This window comes from Vicugna pacos, chromosome 11 (assembly GCF_048564905.1).
Source record: "Vicugna pacos chromosome 11, VicPac4, whole genome shotgun sequence".
NCBI classification, from domain to species: domain Eukaryota; kingdom Metazoa; phylum Chordata; class Mammalia; order Artiodactyla; family Camelidae; genus Vicugna; species Vicugna pacos.
The window spans coordinates 28,201,165-28,224,868 of record NC_132997.1 but is presented as its reverse complement, the minus strand read 5'-3'; positions in this window follow the sequence as shown (position 1 = coordinate 28,224,868).

Sequence of the window (23,704 nt, the reverse complement as noted above, 5' to 3'; positions counted from 1 at the left end):
CCGTGTATCTTAAAGTGACAGCTGCTGCCTGCCTGAATCCGATGCAGATCCTCAGGCTCACCCCAAACCTGCTGGAGCAGACACCCCGGGGGGGCGGAAGCCCTGAATCTATACCTCAAAGACCCAGGGATTCTAGCACAGACAGCTGGGAAGCATACCCCCAAAACATGGTCCGGAGAACTCTGCACCCCCTGCTTGTTTACTTTGTAACTTTTTATCTTGAAGTTATTTCAAGCTTCAGAGAAGCGATTCAGGAATAGTACAAAGGACTCCCTCATACCCCTTATTCACCAGTAATTCATATCTTGCTTGCTTGTTTTGCATATTTAATAGTTGTTATTTTCTGAATCAGGTGAAAGCAACTTGCAAAGACATCATTCCTTTTTGCCCCTAAATAGCTCAGCATTTTCCTTTAAGAACAAGGATATTCTTTTACATAATAACAGTATCATTTTCAAATTCAGGAAATTCAAAACTGATACAATTATCTATTCTTAATCCAAATGCCAACTTCTTCCAGTTGTCAGATAATGTCCTTTAGAGCCATCTTCCTGACCCAGGATTCAATCCCGGCTACACACTGGCATTTAGCTGCAAGCGCACGGTCTCTCTGCATCCTCCTAATGGACCCCTGCATTTGGGCCTGTCTGTTTCTCCTCTCCCTGTGCACAGATTCTGTCCCTCTGAGGATAGAAGATGGACATCGGAGGGAACAGGAATGGGACGATGAGGACATCCAGCCCTTAAGACCTCGCTGTTGGGTCCAGCCTGACCCTGTGACCAAGCGGTGTGGCTCCAGGAGGCAGAAGGGCTGGTTCCCAGAGCTCCAGGGAAGACAGACACCATCGCGCCCCAGAGACCTGGTTGGCAAGCACACAACTTATCTCACTTTAAACAGCACACTTTCATCCGCGGGAGACTCCTGGAAGTGAGCTGGCCAGTTTCCTCCTCGTGAACAATTCGACCTCCAGCCGCCAGCCTCCTGCTCCAGAACTTAGGGAGAGTCTGAAACTGCTGACTTCTCTGTTTCCTCCCACACCTGTAAGGAAAACATTTTGCAGCCCCCTCCCCCACCTACAATTCTCTCCTTATGTCTTTCTTTTCCCTCCCGCTCCTGCCACACTTGCTGTTTTTCTCATCTTTCTGCTTCAAGACCTGAGCATTTGGATTTGCTCCTAAAATACTCCTTTTCCGGCCTTGGGGAAGACCAGTAATGATGGGGAGGGGCCTGGACCTGGAGCAAGTATCAAGTCTGAGCTGCTAGCTACATGATCAGTATTTCATCCCTATCAGGGAGCCTCTGAACAGGGAGCCCTCATGGGGACCCCACGGGCCTGGACCAGATTTCCAGGAAGCCAACAGAGCTCAGGCTTCTGGCCAGAACCCGGTGGGGGAGGGGGGATTGAGTGATGAGGCCGGCAATATAGCATTTCTGGAAATTTTTGCAAAGTAAGATCCTTTATATTTTTTTTTTCTTTAAAATGCCACCAACTTTTATAAGCTACCACCCTATGAAACCGGCACCCATTCCTGTATATACAGATAATTTGTGTATGTCTCTGTGTGTGTGTGTGTGTGCACATGCATGTGCAATAGGAGATATAGATAGATATGTAGACAGATGGGGCGTGTAGTAATAGTGTCCACCAATGAGCTCTTTTAGGGAGAATCCAAATTTACATAAAACGATGACTGTGACCTTCCTGATTGTTGCCTGTTAAAGAACTGTCCTGAATCTTTTGAGCCAAATTCCAGACTGCAGGAAGCTTTTTATTCTCTTTCTCTCTTTTTTAACGTTCCTGGATTCTTTCTGGTTTTCTAATCCCAAAACCACTTCTCCAGCTTTCTCTTTACCAGACACAGTCTATGTGATACAGAAATCTGCAGCTAAAAGGCACAGCCTTTGGCTACAGGAGCCGAGAGCACCGTACAGGTAACCCAAAGCCCAGCCGAGGGACGGCACCCCAAGTGCAGTGGGCCCTCTCTCACCCCTTCTCTGAGTCTGAAATACCCAAGTCAACCCACCTAAACTCATTCATTTTGTCCTTTTGTTCCATAGGCAGTTCCACTCAAGAAAATAAAGACCTTTTTTTTTTGGTGGGGGGAGGTAATCGGGTTTATTTATTTTTTCCTTAGAGGAGGGACTGGGGATTGAACCCAGGCCCTCATGCATGCTAAGCATGCTCTCTGCTGCTTGAGCTAAACCCTCCCCACATCAAGACCATTTTTCTTCACACTTGTTATTCCATTGGAAATATTCTTACTAAATAAATTAATCAAGTAAGTCATTACTATCATTTCAAGTAAGTCATATACAGTCATTTTTCAACTTTTCCATAATAATTCCAAGAAAAGCCTTGCACTCAGTCACCCTCCCTCTTCTTAGGAGGGTTCACGGGACAGAAGCAGGACGTTCTCATTGTTCCTCTAGTTACAGAAACAGCTTGTGATTACCAGGCCGGGTAATAAAGCCCGCAAGGTAGTGGGAATCCAGGCCAAGAAAAGACTCTAAGAGGTGACGCAGAAAGGTCTCCCATTAGAACTCTCCTACACTGCTGGTGGGAGTGTAGATTGGTGCAGCCACTATGGAGGACAGTATAGAGGTTCCTCAAAAAACTAAAAATAGACTTACCGTGTGATCCAGAAACCCCACTCCTGGGCATATATCCAGAGAAAAGTAAAATTCAAAAAGACACATACACCCCAAGGTTCATAGCAGCAATTTTTACAATAGCTAAGACATGGAAACAACCCAAATGTCCATCAACAGATGACTGGATAAAGAAGTTGTGGTATACACACACACACACACACACACACACACACACACACAATGGAATACTACTCGGCCATTAAAAAGAATGAAATAATGCCATTTGCAGCAACATGGATGGACCTGGAGATTGTCATTCTAAGTGAAGTGGGCCAGAAAGAGAAAGAAAAATGCCATGTGATATCACTTATATGTGGAATCTAAAAGAAAAAAAATAAGGATGCAAATGAACTAATTATTATTTTGATTTCTTGAATATGTGTGAGCACATCTGACTGTCCTTTATGATTGGGTTACTGCATTCTGTTGATTCTTATGTTGTAGCTGGCTTTATTCCTTTGATAACTATGTAAGTTTAAAAGGCTAAAGCTCTAATCTGTTCTTAGAAACAATGATCAGTACATAGATGTAAACTAACAAAATGTGCAGTCTTTTGTATATATGTATTTACATGCAGTATAATGTATATGTGCAGTCAAACTGTGATAATTCTACCTAATAAAACTGAAAAAGAAAAAAAAAAGAAAGGATTCCCATTAAGCTATGCTGCTCCCTTCAAGAACTTCAAAGCCTGACATGACTCCAAGCCATTTAGGGCCTTTCCAGAGCAGAGTTGAATGCACCACTCCCATCCAAAGCCACACCCGTGGCGTTCCAGGGCCAGTGATCTGTGAGGTGACAACTAGGAGTCTGGGTGGCTTTTCTGAGAAAATTGTCACTTACTTGACTTCTACAGAAAGAAGCAAAACCTGAAATACCAAAAGCAGCCATGATGTCCTGAGCCAAGACTATGCTGTGTGCTTTTCATACATTCGCTCCTCGAACCCTCAAAAATAAAACTATGGAGGGCTATTACCAAAAAAAAAAAAAAAAAGAAAGAAAGAAAGAAAAGAAAGAAAGAAAGAAAGAAAATAACAAGTGTTGGCAAGGATGTAGAAAACTCGGAACACCACAGGTGCCAGTGTAAGATGGTGCAGTCACTATGGAAAACAATACGATAGTTTCTCAAATAATTAAAAGTAAAATTACCATATGACCTAGGGAGTCCACTCCTGGGTGTATACTCAGAAGAACTAAAAGCAGGGACTTGAACAGATATTTATACACTCGTGTTCATGGTACATTATCCACACTAGCCGAAAGATGGAAACAACCCAAGTGCCCATCGACAGATGAATGGATGAACAAAATATGGTATCTACAAACAATGGACCATTATTCAGCTTTGAAAAAGGAGAGAGATTCTGACACATGGATGAACTTTCAGGACATCATGCTAAAGGACATAAACGAGTCACAAAAGGACAAGCATGGTTCCACTCCTATGAGGTGCCCAGAGGAGTCCAGTTCATAGAGACAGATTGTAGAATGGTGGTTGTCAGATGCTGGGGGTGCGGAATGAAGAGTCAGTGTTTAATGGGGACAGAGTTTCAGTTTCACAAGATGAAAAGAGCTCTGGAGATGGATGGTGGTGATGGCTGCACAAGATTATGAATGTATTTATTACCACTGGACAGTGGGCTTCAGATGGTTAAGATGGTCGATTTTTTGTTATGTAGATTTTACCACAATAAAAACAAAATTCGACAAGTGAGGTGATATTATTTTGCAGACGTAGCACCTTAAGGACAAAGGCAGAGCTGGGACCGTCACCAGACAGGTGGCCTCTAAGGTCTGGGACCAACATTGCCATCAGCCTTCAACCACTGGGCACAGACATTAACCATGGACATTGGCCATTGATCACTGACCATCTACTTGTTTAAAAAAAAACAAGTAAAAATAATAAATAAAACTATCCACCCTTGCTCTGGGCAATCAGGGATCCAAGTGGCCTTAAACTGTTGACATGGTCTTCTCAGAGCAGCTAGTTATAATCGGAGACTAACCCTCCACCCAAATCAGTGGTCCCGTGGCTGCAAATTAGCAGTTGTCTTACTCTACGATGTGAAATGAAATTTAAACCCAGAACTTACAAAAGAAGAGTAAATTCTAATAATTCTTCATCAATTCACTGACTCCCCAGACTTCAGTGAAGAGACAGCCACCATCCCTGCCCCTCCCAGCATGGTCCTTCCCCCCACACGTCCGTGCCAGCCCCTTGAGTCATGGAAGGTGTCAGGTGGGTTGTCTGCCAGAGTCATCGCGAGGCTCCTGTGACTTGGTCATCTCCAGAAGGTCATCGGGCACTTGGTGACTTGATCTATGTACCTGGACTGAGCGACAGTCCAGCAGGCCCTGGCAGGGGCGGGGCTGGGACCCACCTCGGTTGCACATCACAGCCACATGCTTGTCTCTCCAGGTCCAGGTCCCAGTGCCACTCTCACTTCTGAAGGAGGACGGGGCTGGAGAGCCGCACATCTGCCAGACAGCCCCCACCCAGGGCCACAGCGCACAGGCTGCTGATGTAAACTGTGGTGCTTAAACCCAAATGAAGGAGGGAAGGAGGCAAGTGGAGAACCTGCAAAGTAGCATTAGAAAACCTCCAGATCCAGAGGCTGGGGCACAGGGGCTGTGGGACTCGGCCAGCAGCTTGCTCTTCCTCTGAGAGTGTGATGTTTATTTAACTGGAGAAGAGAGCCTGACGGAATCGTGTGTGCGTGTGCGTGCACGAGCACATGGCAGCCAGAGGGGGCTGGGGTTCTCAGAATGTCCCCTCTCTGTGTCACAAACAGGCCAGCGCTCTAAGGTCAGTGACTAAACACGTGCCTGGTCTTGTTTCCAGAAAAAAAGAAGGGCAGGCATAAATAACCATGTTAAATGCTTGCTCGGACTGGGCACATGCAAGCTGTCGGCTTTAAACATTTTATGCAATGACCCACATTTCACCATAGCCCAGCGCACACCCATGCACACACACACACACACACACTTACACAAATATTTCATAAAAGCATTCTTGCTGTTATGACTGGGACATTGAGCTGTACACAGAAATCGACACATTGTAACTGACTATATTTCAATTTAAAAAAAATCTATCTGAAATACATTTTAAAAAAACATTGCTTGCTCTTACTACAGGTGGGGTGCTTGGTTGTTTTTGCTTGTTTGTTTGTTTGTTTTTAGGGGAGTAATTAAGTTTAGTTATTTGTTTTTAGAGGAGGTACTGGGGATTGAACCCAGGACCTTGTATATGCTAAGCAAGCGCTCCACATTTGAGCTATACCCCTCCCCCACTTGGTTGTTTTCTATTCTGTTTTTTTTAAATAATTTTCATGTGTGTTTTTTTCTCCTTTTTTTTTTTTTTTTTTTGGTTTTAATGGAGGGACTGGGGATCGAACCCAGGACCTTGGGCTTGCTAAGCACACACTCTACCACTGAGCTATATCCCCACCCCCCTATTTTTTTTATTTTTATTTTTAATTGAGATCTAACACCCCATAATAAAGTACATAAATCACAGGCACACAGCTTGATGACTTTTGTGGGGCTCGCTAATCTTTTTTGTTTATAGTTCTATTGAGATAAGATTTACGTAGCACACAAGTCACCCACTTAAAGTGTACAACTCCGTGGTTTTTAACACAGTCCCAGAGTTGTGCAGCCGTCACCATGACCTAATTTTGGAACTTTTAGAATTTTAGAATTTCCATCAGCAAAGAGAAACCTCATTCTTAATATCTATTCTACTTATTTTCTTAATGCTGGTCACAACCCACTAGATTTATTTCATCACTACATCACAACCACAGGTGATAAAACCAGTGTCATATCTCATTTGCTCTTCACAAAAGCCCTGAAAGACAGGTACTCCTGTCCTCAAGTCGCAAGAGAACCAATGGGCAGAGCATCACGGTAATTTCAAGCTTCCAGCACTCATTGGGGACAGAGGTAGGACTCAAAGCCAGTCCATAGGCTTGTAAGAGCCACTGTCTGTCTCTGAAGGATGGAGGCTGGTCCAGAGGACCAGCCAGCCTCCCCAGCTCCCCATCACAGGGAGTCAGAAGGATGATTCACTGCCCCAAATGGATCACAATCAGAAAGGGTACCAGCCAACCTGAATTCAAACCTCACTGATGGAGAGCTCAGCAACGATACTCATAACCCGGGTGGGGCTGGGCGATGGCTACCGTAAGGGGGATTTGGGAGCCAAGTTTGAGAAGCAATTAAGAGCATAAAAAAGACTTCAAGGATGCTCTCTGCCTCAAAATCTTTAAAGAGGCAGTAGATGGCCATGTTTCAGAGGTTACTTTTCTAGCGTTAAACTGTTACTGGTAAAATTTAGAGCAACTTCCATCAGACATATGTTGAAAAATCCTACAGAATGATCGTTATGAAAAAGTACAGATGAAAAGTTCATGTCTTCTCTTATAAGCCCAGCCCTCCAACCAGTGGGAGGATGTGGGGTCATCGGGGTGGGGAGGGGGAGTATGTATATGTGTATGTGAATGTTTGTGTGTGTATGTGTGTGAGTCTGTGTGTGCATGAGTGTGTGTTTGGGATAAGGGAGCATTCAATCCTCACCTCCACTCTGAATGGTCCAGACGCTGGAGATGTGAAGCAACAGGCAGAACTTCCAGCCCAAGAATGATGCCACGAATGTTGCGGACACGATGCCACATACTTGCCCGTTGGCTGCAGGGGGCGCTCGGTCAAACACCAGACAAAAGGAAAACTCTGAGGGTCTGGTCCTGGATCTGTGACAAACTGAGCCATCGTGGAACACCTTGACCCCTGAAGGATCAAGGCAGAGGGCTGAGGGGCAGAAGACAGGCTTCCAGAAGTGGAGGAGGTGCCGCCTGCCTTCCACTGCGCAGGTCGGGGCATTATGAGGGTACTTTATTCACTACCGTTGGTCTGACGGGCAGGAGAGGAGAGCAGAGGCCACTAAGAGAAGGAAAGGGTGTTACAAGCAAGTTTTCCCCTTCCACTCTCGCCCTGCCCTGTTTCTAGGTACCCATAAGTAACCAAACCAGGTTCCCTCTGGCGTTCCCAGCATCTTGTTCTTTAAGTGAAGTTTACTTATCTGTTCAACAAGCATTTCTTGAGCACTTCGTAAGTGCCACCAACTGGAACAGAGGGCACAGAGCGCTTTCGTTGTCCCCTAGAAAGTCTCCACTGGCCTGAAGCCTCAGGTGGAGTTGAAGATGTTTGTAGGCAAACATTCCGAGAGCCTGCGAGCCCTGCTCCCAACCTGAACACACCTGTGCCTGCCGTGGGGAGGCTCGCCTGTGCTCCGCCTCCCCATCAGACGTGGGGTCCAGGGGCCCCGGCAAGAGCAGAAGTGAGCTGGGCTCTGAGCCGGGGAGGCAGCATCAGCCCGAGCAGGGCCGGCCGGCTCACCGTGGTGGATTTGGTGCGTCTTGTCACGCGCGTGCTCTAGGGTAGTCCTGACATCTGCCTCGTGGCCTCCGTGGCCGGGAGGGCTCCTGCTGCGAGACACAGTATGGGGTCAAAGGGCACAGCCTGATCTCATAAAACCAAACAGATCTGGGCTTGGCAAGGTGGGCCTGCTCTCCCCTAGAGCAAGGGACACTGACACTGACGGGCCGTACAGGGCAGGGGCACCTCAAGCCCTCAGGACCATCAGATCCAGGTGCCTCAGCTGCCGGCTTTCCCAAGGATACGGGTTCCTTTGAACTTTTCAAAGGTATGGAGAAGAGCCTGGCTTTTCACAAGCTTGGCTGCAGGCGGAGGAGGTGACTATGTGTGGAGAAGGTGGCCCATTAGAGGCAGAGGTGAGCAAGCTGCTGTCCTGTCCACCAGGGCAGCTCCAGGGCCCTGCTCCTGAGGGCCAGGCCCCCAGACAGAGGCGGGAGGCCATTCCCAGGCATCCGCTTTTGGGAGGCGTCTGCCTTTGACACCCTCACTGCTGTACTCTGGAAGATGGTGCCCTGGCCCAGCTGCCCCTTCATTAGGTGCTGTGAGCAATGCATTTCCTACAGGCCTCCTTGGCTGAGATCTCTCCCAGCCACACAGTGACTCTGCGACAACCCCCCAGGGCAGCCTCCCAGTGCCTGAGGGAGGAGGGGCCACTGGCCCAAGGAAGCAGAGCTATGAAATAAGTCTCACCACAGGGACAGTGCACAGCTTTCTGCTTCATAAACGTCTATGTGCACAAGTGCACGGTGGATCTCCGTGCCAGGGGGTGCTCCGTCCTCCCCAGGAGGGACCTCAGGTGCTGTGGGACTCTGGCTGCCCGCACAGCCCCGGCTTGGAGCTGGGAAGCAGCCGCTTAGCTCCCCCTGCTGGCTCTTCTGAGAGCACGTTGACCGCGGGCAGGACATGTGGACGCAGTGAGGATGCTCCACAAAGACCCGGCCGCCATACGGAGACTGGGCTGGGTTAGGAATGTTTCATCCTGCAGACACAAGAGGGAAGAGGCCCTCAACCGAACGAGACTTGTTCCTAAAGCGCAAATGACCTTTCAGATTGAAAAGTCTCAAAGACAGGTAGACTGTGTTCCCACCGTCCAGATTCGAAACACAAAGACCAGAGATGAGATTTGATTCTTGACTAAAAACAACGGTAAAAACCACACATGGATATGCAGGAGATGTTGATGAAGATGACTTGAGCCCTTTCTGTGTGCCAGGCACCGTTCTAGAGCTCCGCCTTTACTTCTCATTTAATCTTCACAGTGATGAGGATGTGATGATGTTATTAATTAATTTAGCAGATGCAGGAGGTGGGGCACAGAGGTGTAAAGTCACTTGTGCAAGGTCTCACTGCCCAAGCGGCAGAGCAAGGAGAGCTACAGCCAGCAAGGGCCATGGAGGCAGACTGTCTGCTTAGGGGACATCTGCCTCTGGGTGCTCAGTGACGGTGTCCCCACCCTGGGTGTGTGGTGACAGTGTCCCCAGAAACAGCAGGTGCTTGTCTGTCGACTGCTCCTTTCTGTTTTTATTCCCCTGGTGACCAAAAACCAACCTGCCAACAAAGCATTTGTCAGCCCCACAGTCAGGGTGGCACCTGTCTGGCCGCAGCAGAGAGGATGCCCCCCACGCCCCTCCCAGAAGGGGATTTTCTGCCCCTGTGCCAGGAGGTGCTGCCTTCTCCCCCCCCCCCCCCACCGCCCCACCGTCCTGTGGGCTTAGCGGAGGCGCCCCAGGCATGGGGGGCTTTCCTACAGCAAGTTCTCTGTCAGGTTTGTACTCCAAGCGCAGAGACACCTGAATCTTATTCCTCAGATCCAGCAAGTCCCTGCAAGGTCTTATTTCCCACCCTGATTCCTGTAAGCGATGAATTTGTACCTACTTGCCTAACAGGAAAGGTATATGAGTTCAGGGGGCAAAGTTCACCACGGCTGACCTCACTGTGACTCCTGGCTCTTTCATAAACTACAAACCTGCTGGAGCACGCAGCGGAAGGAAGTGAAGAGGAGTCACCGCCTGGCCCCTGGCCTCAGTGACAGGGTTCTTTTGCTTTTAGGGGGCCCCTGAAGGCAGCCCGAGCCCCAGATCTTGCCCTTGGGTGGCCGGAGAGTGGATGAACTGGGTGGAGGCTGGAAGCTGGGGCCAGAAATGAGTTTAAACACTAAAACTGAAAACATCTGGGGATCCCGGCCAGGTTTTAGCCCTCTCGTTTGCCTTCGGGGGAGGGACCCCAGACCGACCTTCAGACAGTGTCCCCAGGATTACGCAAGGGCCGAGCAGAGCTTTGGCAGCAGGCCGGAGCACGGACGTGCCTGGGACATGCTGCGAACAAAGCACAGAGGAGAAGGAACAAACCAGCCTGTCCTTGTCCAGAGGGCGCCACTGTGTTCGTCCAACGTGACAGAACTGTTTCATCAAACCGCCTCATCACCGCCCCACGAAAGGCACATCCTCCCAGACCAGAACCTGAGCGCCGCGCTGGGGCAAAGACCCTGAGCCCCGCCGTCAGGAGGCGGGCCAGCGCGGTCCCTCCGGGAGCTGCGGGGAGGGGGGGGGGCAGGGGCAGTGCCCGCCCCGCGTGACGAACCGCCTGCTCCCACTCGTGAGGGCAGAGCGGACGGGAGGGCCTCCGGAAACCGGCCGGGAGGGCGTCTGCAGGGGCTGCGCCGTCCCTGATTGATGGAGTCCTTTCAGGGCGAGAGTGACAACAGCCACCCTCCACCTACCTCCTGCTAATTTGTCTTCTCAGGGCTTTAAATCATGGTGACAGCCCTGCAGGCGCTCTCCCCAGTCGGGGGTTCCAGAGCCAGCCTGGCTGCTCCCAGCCCTCAAGGTGGTGGCCGGGGCGGGGGCGGGGTGGGGGGGACACTGCACTGCCCTCCGCTCCCCCACCCGCTCCAAATCACCCCCGGCCCTTGCCGCTTGGGCCTCAGCTCAGTCGGATAATCAGTAGAGCAAGGACACTCTTTCTGTTGCCCACCCCACCCCCCCAAAAAAGGAAAAAGTCCTTGCCCTACCCAAAAGGCAAGATTACAGATGGGAGATGGAGCGTGTTGTGCAGCAAAAGATTTGTAAAGATTTATTTAGGGAAAGAAAAGTGCACCTCCAAGAGCGGGAGGGGGTCCGACCTGAGGTAGGGAGAGCGGCGGGTTTCGTCTCCGCTTCCTCTTACACCCTCGGTTGGAGGTGGTCTTCTGACTGACTGAGAGCGCGTGTCCCTGGAATGCTTAGTCATGCTCCCTTCTGCACACGTCCTTACCCCTGGTGTATACAGAAAAACCCACAGCGCGCGGTGCCCTAAACCGCAGTGTTAATTATAATACAATGAATCTTGGGTCTTGTCCAGTCAATTGCTTTCTGCTACCGCGCAGTGGCTGTCAGGTTCTAATCAGTTTCTTGCTGGCATCATTTAGAAATAAAGCCCCTTTATGCTGGAGGCGGGCAGAACGCCATCTTCCAGACCATCCCCTCCTCTCCTCCATCTATCTGCCCAGTGCCCTCACTTATCTAACTACCCAACATTCTCATTGACTTAGAAGCTCCCTCAATTGAAAAAATAAAATAAAATAAAATAAAATAAAATAAAATAAAATAAAATAAAATAAAATAAAATAAAATAAAATAAAATATAGAAGCTAGAAAAAATGATTGACATTATGACTCACACTTAACGGTCGTATTACTGCTAAGCTTCAAAGCGAGCACCTGCTACTGTCAATACAGTGAACGCAAAAGCCCCAGGAGAGCTAAGTTCTTTTTAGAGAAAACAAATAACAAATTCTTCCACGTCACTTAAATCTTGCCGGGCTACGGGAATTTCCAACTGCCCAAGGCATCAGAGTGTCCGTTATCTCCACCCCCACCTTCAGTGCCAGACCACATCTTTGAGGTCTGCTGCCTTCTGCAAAAAAAAAGAAATAAAAACTGCAGTACACTAGAAACCCTTTTTTCATTTTTCAGGGCACCAAGGTAGCTCGCTCTCCATGTGGTAGCTAGAGTCACAAGCGCAAAAAGTAAAGCAGGTAGAGGCAGAAATCAGGTAGGAAATGGAAACCAGGCGAGCTCGAAATGGGAGGAAAGCTTCAGGCAGCGACGTGACAGGGCAATGGGGAGGGTGTGGGCGGTTTCTTCTCTGAGACCCGCCTTCCACAGCTAAAGGGAAGGCGAGCCATGCAATTATCAGGCAGCCAGGAAGCATTCATTATGCTCCCACTGGATGCTTGCCATTGTGTTCGGAATGAGAGGTTGTCTTTGAGATGATGTAGGCTCTTCTAGAAAAAGAAATCCAGCCTTAGAAATCAGAATCATCCAACGACGCCCAGGGAACCCTTCCCGTCCTGCTTCTTATGACAGAATAGACTGCTTCTGACACAAGGAGGGAGGCCGGAGATGCACTGTGACCCACTGATTCGGCTCAGAGGAGACGCTCCTCCCTTTATGTTCGATGGGCTGTCACCTCACTGTTCACCCCAAAATTGCAAACAGGAACTGAGGGCTGTGATTTACTTCCAAGGGTCTTGCTTCTCTGTCAAACACACTGCAGCGGGAAAGTTCTAAGTGCCGCAGCCCCTGATCGCCTCCACCGTGGAGTCTGGTTTTTGAGTTTGATTCTAATATGATCAAAGCAGTAACTAGACAGGGGAGACACTGCCAAATGGGGATCTGATTAGGACTATCTGAATTTATACTCTAGCTGGCCAAAACCACATCTGAGCCACGGACAAACTCCAAAATTCCAGTGATTCTACAAGCTATCAGAATTAGAGACACATCATACCAAGTAGAGTGAAATGACCAGTGGCAGGCAGCGTGGGACTCAAAGCAGAGGCCAGAGCGGGCAGGGATGGCCTTGGCCTTCTCACTCAGGGGGCTGGGCTGATTTGGGACAAAAAATGGCAAAGACATCACTGTCAGAGGCACTATGGGCAGAGACATGAGGTGAAAATGAAACCAGCAGGTTTCTGAGGACATGTGACCAACCCAGGAGGCGGGGAAAGTGCACTTGAGGGGGAGACAGGGGTGAGGTCATCAGTCACACGGGGTCATCGCGGAATCTACGTGGGGGAAATCAAGATACTGAAGTAAATATTTTACAAATAGTCATCTGGTATCAAAGTATAGAAAAGATATATGAATGTATATGTGTAAGTGAAACATTATGCTCTGCACCAGACATTGACACATTGTAACTGTCTATACTTCAATAAGTTTAAAAAAATGAAAAGATAGGAGTAAAGATAGAAGAAAGGCCGAGAAAGTTTCTAGGAAGCCCCTAAAGTCATCCAGCCCCCTAAGCCCCAAGGAAGTGCAGACAGGGAGGCTCAGGTAAGGCAAGAGACCCTCGAGATCAGAAAAGGCAGGATGCGGTGTCTGGGTGACTGCAGCAGCCAGAGCAGGAGGGAAAGGCGTGGAGATGTTGAGCTCTGTACTTCCAACTAACCTCATAGGACTTTCCATGGAAGCTGCCCTCGCTGCCACCGTTGTCGCATCCAAATTCTGCCTTCAAATCGGAGGCTGATCCTGCAAGAAGACTAAGGTCTGAGGTCTCTCTGGTGGCTGTTTTCCTTAGGAGAAATTTCAGATGTTCTAACAGAGACCCCAAAGAGTCAGGACGTAGGTAGATGTCAATTTCTCTCTCCTGTAATCGTCCACGTGTGACAGCCCGGGGCTGGTGCAGCAGCCTCCCAGGGCTAAGACCAGGTCTCCCTTTCCAGTCACTCTGCCACCTCTGTAGTGCTTCCTTGTGGGCATTCTCCAAACAGGCTTGCTCTACCCCGCCATGGTCTAGCAGCAGGATGGAGGCAGGGGTGGAAGGAGTGCATACTCCTTTCTTTTCAAGAAATGACCCAGGAGTCGCACCTGAGAATCTCCCTCACAGCCCTTTGAGCAGAGATCAACAGAGTGTGGCCACACCCAGGGACAGGGAATCCAGGAGGCTGAGTCTCTATCCTGGCAGCCCAGATGAAAATCCTATCTCTGTGAGAGAAGGCACAAATGGATGTTGGAGGGGTTGCCTGCAGTTTCTGCCACGAAAGCACCTCACCTAAAGTAATCAATCAGACTGTGTTTGAGCAGTGTGGAAAGAATGGTCCAAGAAAATGATGGTACTGTTCACGTAACCCGAGGGATGAGGAGGGGGCCAGCAAGTGAAGTGAGATGCTTAACTCACATGGGGATGTTGCGATGAGTCTCTCAAGGAGCATGGCTCCTCCATTTAGAGACCTGGCCCTGTAGCTCAGGACAGGTTTGAACACCCAGGTGACGATGGCAGAGACCAGGAGTGTCCTCTACTGGGACCAAGAGGACGTGCCTTCTCTGAGACTGTCCAGCCAGCATTGTGGGTATGTTCCTCAACTGTCTCTCAAAAGGTAGTGTTGCCTACTCCCAACGGCACTGGAGCTTAACCTTGAGGGAAAAAAGAGTTCCTTTTCCTACTGGGTCTGCCTTTGAGCTCTTGATAGATCACGATTTCTCCTTGCTAAGCAAGCTGGCACCTTCCCGATGCCAGTGTCTTCTAGTGGGTGTGTATATTGGTGGGGAGGGGATGGCGAAAACTAGAACGGAAGCGTTGAGAATTTCCAAGCCATCTACTGTAGCGCTCGCTGCCTTTTCTTTGGCAGTCTCTAACAATTTTTTTAATTTATTGAAGGATATTCGGTTGCAATGTGTCAGTTTCTGGTGTACAGCATAATGCTTCAGTCATACATACACATAGATATGTTTGTTTTCATATTCGCTAGCATTTTTAAGTGTCCTGAATTTTTCACTCCCCCATTGTTCATTTGCCTATTTTTAAAGTGTTTGTGTCAATAAGTAGGATCGAGGCCAAATGGACGGGCCAGCCCCTCACCTGGTAGCCAAGATGGAGCTCTGGCTGGCAGGAATGAGACTGGCTCCAGAATATAAAGTCGTCTCCCATTCCAGGCTGCTTGGCAAAGTCCTAGCTAAACTGGGGAGCCAGCAACCCATCCCTGTAGAAGATAGATGTAAATGTCAACTCTGAAGGAATGTGTGCGACAAATGTGGTGCCAAAGAAGGGCCATGTTCCAACCCACCACTCTGCTGAAGGCTCTCAAAATCACAACTGCAAAGAGCACTCTTTTGTCTGGCGACATTCTGAGCATCAAAAGATAAAAATGTATACTGAATTCTTTCTGTATTGGGACAAGATCTGAAAAGCCACACAGGATGTTTTGATCTACCTGGAGTGCAGGGTAAACCAACAGTAAAATGAAGTCCAGGTGATGCTTAATAATTTGGGTTTCTGGCCAACCAGCGAGGTACAGTTAGCAGAGAAATAAGGTCATGCCCATTTTTAAGAGTTCTGTGAACTAATGAGGCAAATGTAATGAAGGCGCACCTGTTGACCTTGCTTCCAGTACAGGAGGAAACTAATATTTACTGAGTACATCGTACATGTTGGACACCAGAGATGCCACCTCATTGATGATCCCAACAATCCTAAGTGATGGATCTTGTTATTCCTGTCCTACAGATGGGGAGCCCCAAGTTCTGAGAGGTGAAGTAACTCACCCAAGGTCACACAGCTAGCAAGGCGTGCGGCCAGGTTATGAACCCAAGTCAGTCTTCCTACGGTAACTTACTTGTAAGGAAGGGAGATTTACGAGTAATCCAAGCTGGAATATTGCAGCTTAATATTTATGCCATGTCCTTTCAATAGAGCAGGATAAGACAAAACTTCAGAGTGAGGTGTTGGATACCATCTCATAGGATGAATGAACAGTGGTAAAAACGCACTGTCAAAAAGAAATGTGCAGTGTAGACACAAAGAATTCTTCACAGTAGTATATAAAAAGGTGAACATTATCATAAAATACCCAGAATTTTTATCAGAAAATATTGCATAAAATCTTGAATGTACAGTGTCTCTATAAAATGTAATAGCTATAGATTAGAAAATTTAAAATATCTATTTTAAAACCAAACTGGGAGGGAGGGTATAGCTCAGTGGTAGTGTATGCTTAGCATGCACAAGGTCCTGGGTTCAATCCCCAGTATCTCCATTAAAAATAAATAATTAAGGAAACCTAATTACTTCCCCTCCCCACTGAAAAAAAGCAAAAAACAAAAAATTAGAAAAAAAATTAAAACAAACCAAATAAGAATGGACAAAATAAAAATATTCTATGTGGCATCAAATTAGGTTATTTAAAGAAATATGAAACCTACCAGAATGATGATTAAAACTAGAGGACTGAAAATACCAAAAGTCAGTGAAGATCTGAAGCAACTAAGTTCTCAGACACCACTTGGTTGGAGGTTAAACTGTTTGTTTGGTTTTTTTTTAACTGTTTAACATTATTCGCTGAAACTAAGCATATACCTACACTCTGGCCCAATAATTCGACCCCTAAGTGAATATTCAACACAAAGCAAGTGATGTGTCTACCAAAGACCCAGGCACTCCTGGCAAGTCTGTTTACGATGACCAAAAACTGGAGAGAACCCAAATGTCTCTTTCCAGTAGATGGATGTTTCCCATCTCTTGGCTTTAAGGCCATCCAGGATTTCGTACTGTTTTCCTGATCCAAACTTATTCTCCTTAAAAGCTCGCATTCCCAAACAAGCAAAGTGCCGCAACACCAGTCCCCACCGGGCGCGGTAAGGAAACAACATGGGTACCCTGGAACTTGTGCCGGCAGGGCAGCCGAGGTCAAAGGATGAAGGACTGAGAAACCAGCCTTGGGAGTCAGAGGCAGAGAACGAATTACCCTGGGAAGGTTTGCCTGTGCTTACATTTCAAAGGGTAATAAAACCTGGATCCATCCGCTTCCGTTCCCAAGAGCTGTAACACTCCATGGACAGTGTTTTTATTTAAAGAAGGAAGCAATTCACAAAAGGGCTAATAAACATAAAATTGTCCAAACGCACTGATACTCAAAAAAAAAAAAAAAGCAACAAAAGTCAGTACTATTTTTTGCTTATCAGTTTAGCAAAGAGTTCTTAAATGTTTTGATATCTAGTGTTGGAAAGGTGAGAGTAAGCCTTCTCACACACCACTGGTCCCTCAGTAACAAGTCACTCAATGCCTGAACGCGGATCCACGCAAAGGTTGCAACTCCAACGGCCTCATCACAGGGGTATTTGTGATAGAAAAACCGAATGATCCAATACCTTGTAATAGCCTATAATGAAAAAGAATATGAAAAGGAATATATATATATACACACACATATATATAGATACATATATATATGTAAAACTGAATCACTATGCTATACACCAGAAATTAACACAACATTGTAAACTGACTTTCCTTCAATAATAAAAAAAAAAAACCTAATAATCCAGCCATAGGTGGTTGGTTAGATAAATTATGGCATACCATGTGTAACTGAATCACTTTGCTATAGATCTGAAACTAATGTTGTAAATCAACTATGTACATTACAATAAATTTTTTTTAATTATGGTATACTGATCCATTTTGAAATGCTGTAGGAAAATATGTAATGACACAAAAAATATTCACAATCTATCATTCAATGCAAAGCAAGTTATGAACATTATGCAAAGTATATAAACACAGATATAAATGTATATCTAGAGACACACATAGAAACACACTGGAAGCCTGAATACCAAATTGGTGAGAATACAGGATATTTAAATTCCTTCCTTTTGTGTATCTGTATTTCATAAGTTTTCTAAAATGAGTTCTCATTCCTACTGGATTAAGGAAAACGATAAACGCTATTATATTTAATAACATAAAGGAGTCGGCGGAGAACTGGATGCTGCCTGGTGGTTCCCGAGCAGGGCTCTGTCCCACCCCAGCTCCTCTACCCACTCCCCTGGGGCACAGAGCTGGTCCTTCCTCTTCCTGACCCTGGGCTCCTCCTGCCTTGGAAGCCACCGCTAGTCTCTGGGGGCGGTGGGGTGAGAAGGGAGGGAGCTTCTCGTGCTCCTGGGGGTTGGGTAGGGATGTGATGCCTCTGGTGTCTTCTGGCCCCCAACACTCCCAGCACAGGCTGCTTAGGTTCTGAGTGCACAAGCGAGCAGCCACCTTACCACCATCCATCCATCCACTGTTTCTATGAGATACATTTCAGGCTCCAAACAATTGACCTGCTAGCAAATTCCAGCACCTAGCACACGTGTGAACTGGGAACTGCCCATTTACCCCTTTAGGTAACTTGGGGTTGCTTGGTCACAGCCAGCAGTGGGGATTCCTGGAGGAGAGCTGCTCTCGAAGTTTCCACTGGCAGTGACCACATCCCACTACTGCCCTCACACCGGCCCTGCGGTCATGAAGACCCGCAGCCGCGTCACAGGGGAGCCAACGGGCCTCACTGACCTCACCTCTGAGACGGCGGGCGTGGGAGCTGCTAACCCCGCCCTAATCGCCACCTCCTAGGAGACAACACAACTAGGACTTGCAAGACCTCACCGGCTGCTGTCTCAGGAGGCCCTGTGCCCTGGCCGAGAACGGCTTGTAGACAGGAGAGCCCAGGTCAGGGCCCAGGAACAGTCCTCCAGGCCAGGGAGCCAGCAAAGTACGGCCCAAAGGCCTTCTTGTAAATAAAGTTTATTGACACCTAGTCTCCCTCATTTGCTAACTATTACCCATGGCTGCTTCTGAACTACAGTTACGTAGCTGTGAGAGAGGCCTTGCAGCCTGCAAAGTCTCAAATATTTACTCTCTGTCCCTTTGCAGAAGGGTGCCAACCCCTGCTCTAGACGTTGGGAAGTGGCTGGAGTCCATCCTTCTCTCTGGGCACAGTCCCCAGGAGATGCCCCAGCACCGCATCTCAGAAGCCATCACTGCTTTTTTTCCCCTTAATTTTTTTTTGTTGGGGTGGGTGGGGGATTGGGTTTTATTTATTTTTACTTACTTATTTTTAGAGGAAGTACTGGGGATTGAACCCAAGACCTCACGCATGCTAAGCACGCACTCTACCACTTAAGTACACCCTGCCCCGTTCCCCAACCCACCGCTTTTCAAGGAGAGATGCAGAGGGGTTGGGGGTGCGGAGTTTGGGGGAGAAACAAGTGAGGGAGAGCTAAAGATGATTTAAGATCAGTAAAAGAGAAGGCATCTCAAAAAATTACATAAATTCATAAGTGTATGTAATTAGATGTAGAAAATTATGGTCCTAATGCAAAGTTTTCACTAGTGCCTAAGTCAAGCACATCTGTTGCAGATCAGCAGGCTTAATAAGAATTATAAGAAGAATAACAAATCACATGAGTGTCTAGAGTGATTCTTTGTGGTTGGTCCAGAACACTTTGCCCTATTCCTTCATCCACTGTCAACACCCGGACAGGAGCTGCTAGGCCCATCGACAGACGAGAAAACAGCTTAAGCTATAACAGAACTGGATTTGAGGTTTCTCAACCTCAGGTGACCACACAATTGTTCATCTAATAAGCCTTTTGTGAGTGAATGGGGGTACAATGAATGCACTCAGACAACAGGTAACCAGAACTGTCCCAGGCACACAAGAATCCTCACATTAAAAACTGGAGTCCAGAGAGAAACTGGAAGAGGAAACTTCACTTTGTGTAATTTTCAGCAAGTCAAATACCACCTAAATTATTTCTTGGGACTCTGGAATGCAGAAAATAGAAAAACAGAGGTTGTCATTCAGAAACCTCACATGCCCCGAATCCTAGGAAGTGTCTCAGCTGCCCAGTTCCAGACCTGGAGCCACAAAGCAATTAGCCCATCAAGCTGTTGTCGGAACTTCCGAAGCAGGCAGAGTTCTGAGGAGGGAACGGCGTGGAGGCAGGGAAGCAAGACCTGCAGCCAGAGGCACTCTGAAATCAGCGGGGAAGTGGGGCAGGTCGAGGGCTGAAAGTTTCTATTCTTGGTGGGGGCGGGGACCAGCCTTTGCGGGCTATTCATCTTTGTATCTTTTACCGTCACTCAAGAGACATCTTATAAATGTTTTGTCGACCGAAATAAAATGCACAGCCTCGGCTGACAGCTATGTTTTACTCGGCAGATTTCGTTAGGACTGGAGCCCGGGACACAGCATCTCAGATCACTCTAAGAAGCTGTCCCAAAGTGGCAAGTTAGAAGCCAGGATATGTGAGTTTTTGCAACAAAGACCAGATAGTCAGAACATCAAAAGATTACTGTTAATGAAAGAAAACAAGGTATCTCAAGGAATTTGGCGCTTTTCTGTGTATGGGAAGGTGCAAAGGCTTGGGCTCATGGAAATGAGTCCTTTGAGATGCCCCTGGCTATTCTGCTCTTCCACATCCTGAGTTCCCTCAGGGTACATGGTTGGGGGTGGTTGCAAAGGCCAGGCTACTTGCTTATCTGCATCTTAAATTCCCTTCACTCACTGTAAGGGGGGGTAGCGGTTGATGACTTGATGGCCACTGCATTCTTTGTTTACTAGTATGGCTAGCAATATTTACAGTTTGATGAATGAATGATTGAATGTCTTTCCTTGAAAGGAATTTAGGCAACAGAGTTACTAGGTTCAATATTGAAACAGTATTTGTAGTCATAAACCAAAGCTTCAGAGGCCTCCATGACTTATACTGTTTTCCTCTACTTTATCCAGATAATTCTCCCAAGTTCTATAAAATTAGGATAATAGTAATATGTATACAATTATATTATGGAGTTGATGTGATAATTAAAAGAGTGAATATATGCAAAGTGCTTAGAATAACACCTCCCCCATAGCAAACGTTATGTAAGTGGAGATGAAGGTGAGTTGACGGTGGAGGCGGTGTAAGTGATGGAGATGGTGGTGGTGGTGGATAATGATGGTAATGAAGTCATGAAGGCAGCTAGGGGGAAAATTACCTACACAGGGTGAGAAACAATAATGATTATAGCTGCCTTCTTTAGAAACCATGGAAGCCAGAAGACAGTGGAGATACATCCTTGCACTACTGAGAAAAAAACCCTGTCCGCCTAGAATTCTATACCAAACGAAAATGTCTTGCAAAAATGAAAGCAAAAATAAAAGACTTTTCACACAAGCAAAAGCTGAGATAAGGTATTGCTGGCATAGCTGCTGTATAAGAAATGTTAAATTTCTTCAGGCAGAAGGGAAATGATACCACATGGAATTTGGGATCTCAAAAGAGAAAAAAAAGAGAGAGAGAAAAGAAAGAAAGAAAGCATAGCAGGGTAAATACGTGGGTAAATATTTTTTTAAATCTTCCTTTTTTAAACATAATTTTTGATTATTTAAAGCAAGGATTTACAAACTATAGCCTCTAGGTCACAACTTACCCACTGCCTGTTTTTGTAAATAAAGTTTTATTGGAACACAGTCACACCCCTTTATTTACTTGTCATGGTGGCTTTTGCGCTACAGTGGTCAAGTTAAACAGTTGTAATGGAGACTATACGGCCCTCAAAGCCTGAAATATTTACTACCTGGCTCTTTACAGAAGAAGTTTGCCAAACCTGGTCTAAAACAAAAAACTCCAGAGGATTATGGGGTTTATAACATAAGTTGTAGATATGAAATAAATGGCAATAATAACACAAAGGAGGAAAGGAGAGACGGACTGTTGTATGATTTTTATACTGTGCATGGAGGCAGACTGTGACAAGTTAAGGATGTATATTGTAGACGCTAGAGCAATGAGCAAAGAATAATAATAAGAAAGAAAGAAAAGGTATGATAAGTAAGCCAAGAGCAGAGATAAAGTAGAATTGTAAAAAAAATTTAAAATTTTAAAAATAATAATAATAATAATAATAATAAAGTACTGAATTAATCCAAAAGAAGGCAGGAAAAAGGACAGGAAATAAGAGACAGATGGCACAAATAAGGAAAAACTGCAAGACAGTAGGTTGAACGCAACTTCATGAAGAATTACATTAAATAAATGGTCTAAACACTCCAACTAAAAGGAAGAGCTGGTCAGGTGTATTTTTTTCAGCAAAGCAAGTCTCAATCTATGCTATCTACAAGAAACCCAATTTAAAGTTATAAATAGGTTAAAAAATAAAAGTAAAGGGCTGGGGAAAGATAAGCCATATAGACAAAATAATTTAAAATGGTGAAGAGCCTCTATTTACAGCAGACAGAGTAGACTTCAGGACAAAGAATATTATCAGGGACAAAGATGAATGTTTTACAGAGTAATGTACAGAAAAGTTGTCAGCAGAGAAGTTCTGAATTCTCATTACAAGGAGATTTTTTTTCTCTTTTCGTTTTGTTCTATCTATGTGAGATGATGGATCTTAACTAAACCTATTCTGATAATCACAGATACATACATCAAACCGCCATGCTCGGCACCTGAAACTTACACAGTGATGTACGTCAATGACTTCTCAATAAAACTGGGAAGAAAAAGATAAATGTTACATTATAACCAATAGGTCATTTCTTCAAGACATAACGAAGCCAAATGCATGTGCTCCTAATGACAGAGCTTCAAAACACAGGAAGCAGAACTGATAGAAAAAAATAGACAAATGCAAAACTGTAGTGGGAGATTCCAACATTCCTCTCTTAGTGATTGCTAGGACAAGCAGACAGAAAATCAGCCAGGATAAAGAAGGTCTCAACAGTGCTATCAACCAACCTGGCCTGACACTGACAGATCTCTCCACCCCACGATAGCAGAATCCACGCTCTTTCCAAGTGCACCCGGAACATTCACCAAAATAGATTATGTTCTTGCCTCAAACAAATCTCAATGAACTTAAAGAGATTGAATTCATACCAAGTATATTTTCTGACCACAATAGAATTCAACTAAAAATCAACAACAGAAGTAAAATTTGATGACAGCCAGTGTTGTCTAGAGTGTAGAGAAACAGCATTCTCATGCACTGAGGCAGGATGAAAATTAGCATAATGTTAATAGCACAATTAACACTCAGAAGGTTAATTTGGCTCCGTGTACCAGAAATTTACAATGTGCATTCGTTTAACCCAGCTATTCTAGTTCTAGGAATTGTGCTAAGGAAATAACCACTGATGTGGCCAAAGACTTAAGTACCAGAAGGTTCAACACAGTGGTATCATTAATAGAAAAAATGTGGGGAGAATATCTTAAATGTCCAATAATAGTAGATAAAATAAATCTTCATATGGTCATCCAGTAGAATACTATGTAGTAATTTTAAATATCTTTATAGAGCAATACTAGCATAGAAAAATGTTCACCCATAAAATGTTAATGTGAAAGAAGTGGATTATGAAACAATATATACAGTATGTCTCACGTGTGTGTGTGTGTGTGTGTGTGTGTAAAAATGAAAAGACATAACATGGTGATGTTAACCTCAATTATCTCTGATCATGGAGTAACAGGTCACTATAATTTTCTTCTTTATGCTTCTCTATAAAAACCAAATTCTCTGGAATTAATATGCATTGCTTTGAATCAGGAAAAGAAGTTTTATTTAAGAACCGTGTTCTGTTATACTCAGTTTGAAATGCATTTTTAACTGAAATGTACTGCTACATTTATACCGAGGTTTTGTTTCTTTTTTGTTTAAATGGAACTAGTAACCCGCCAGCACTCTGCTATTAATAACTCTGGGGGCAGGAATGGGTAGGAAGTGAGGGAGGGGACAGGAGCAAAAAGCTTCTAAGAATCAGAAGAGGTGCCAGCTAGGCAAGGGGGACTTCAGAATGCCAGTTTAAGCCACAGAGCA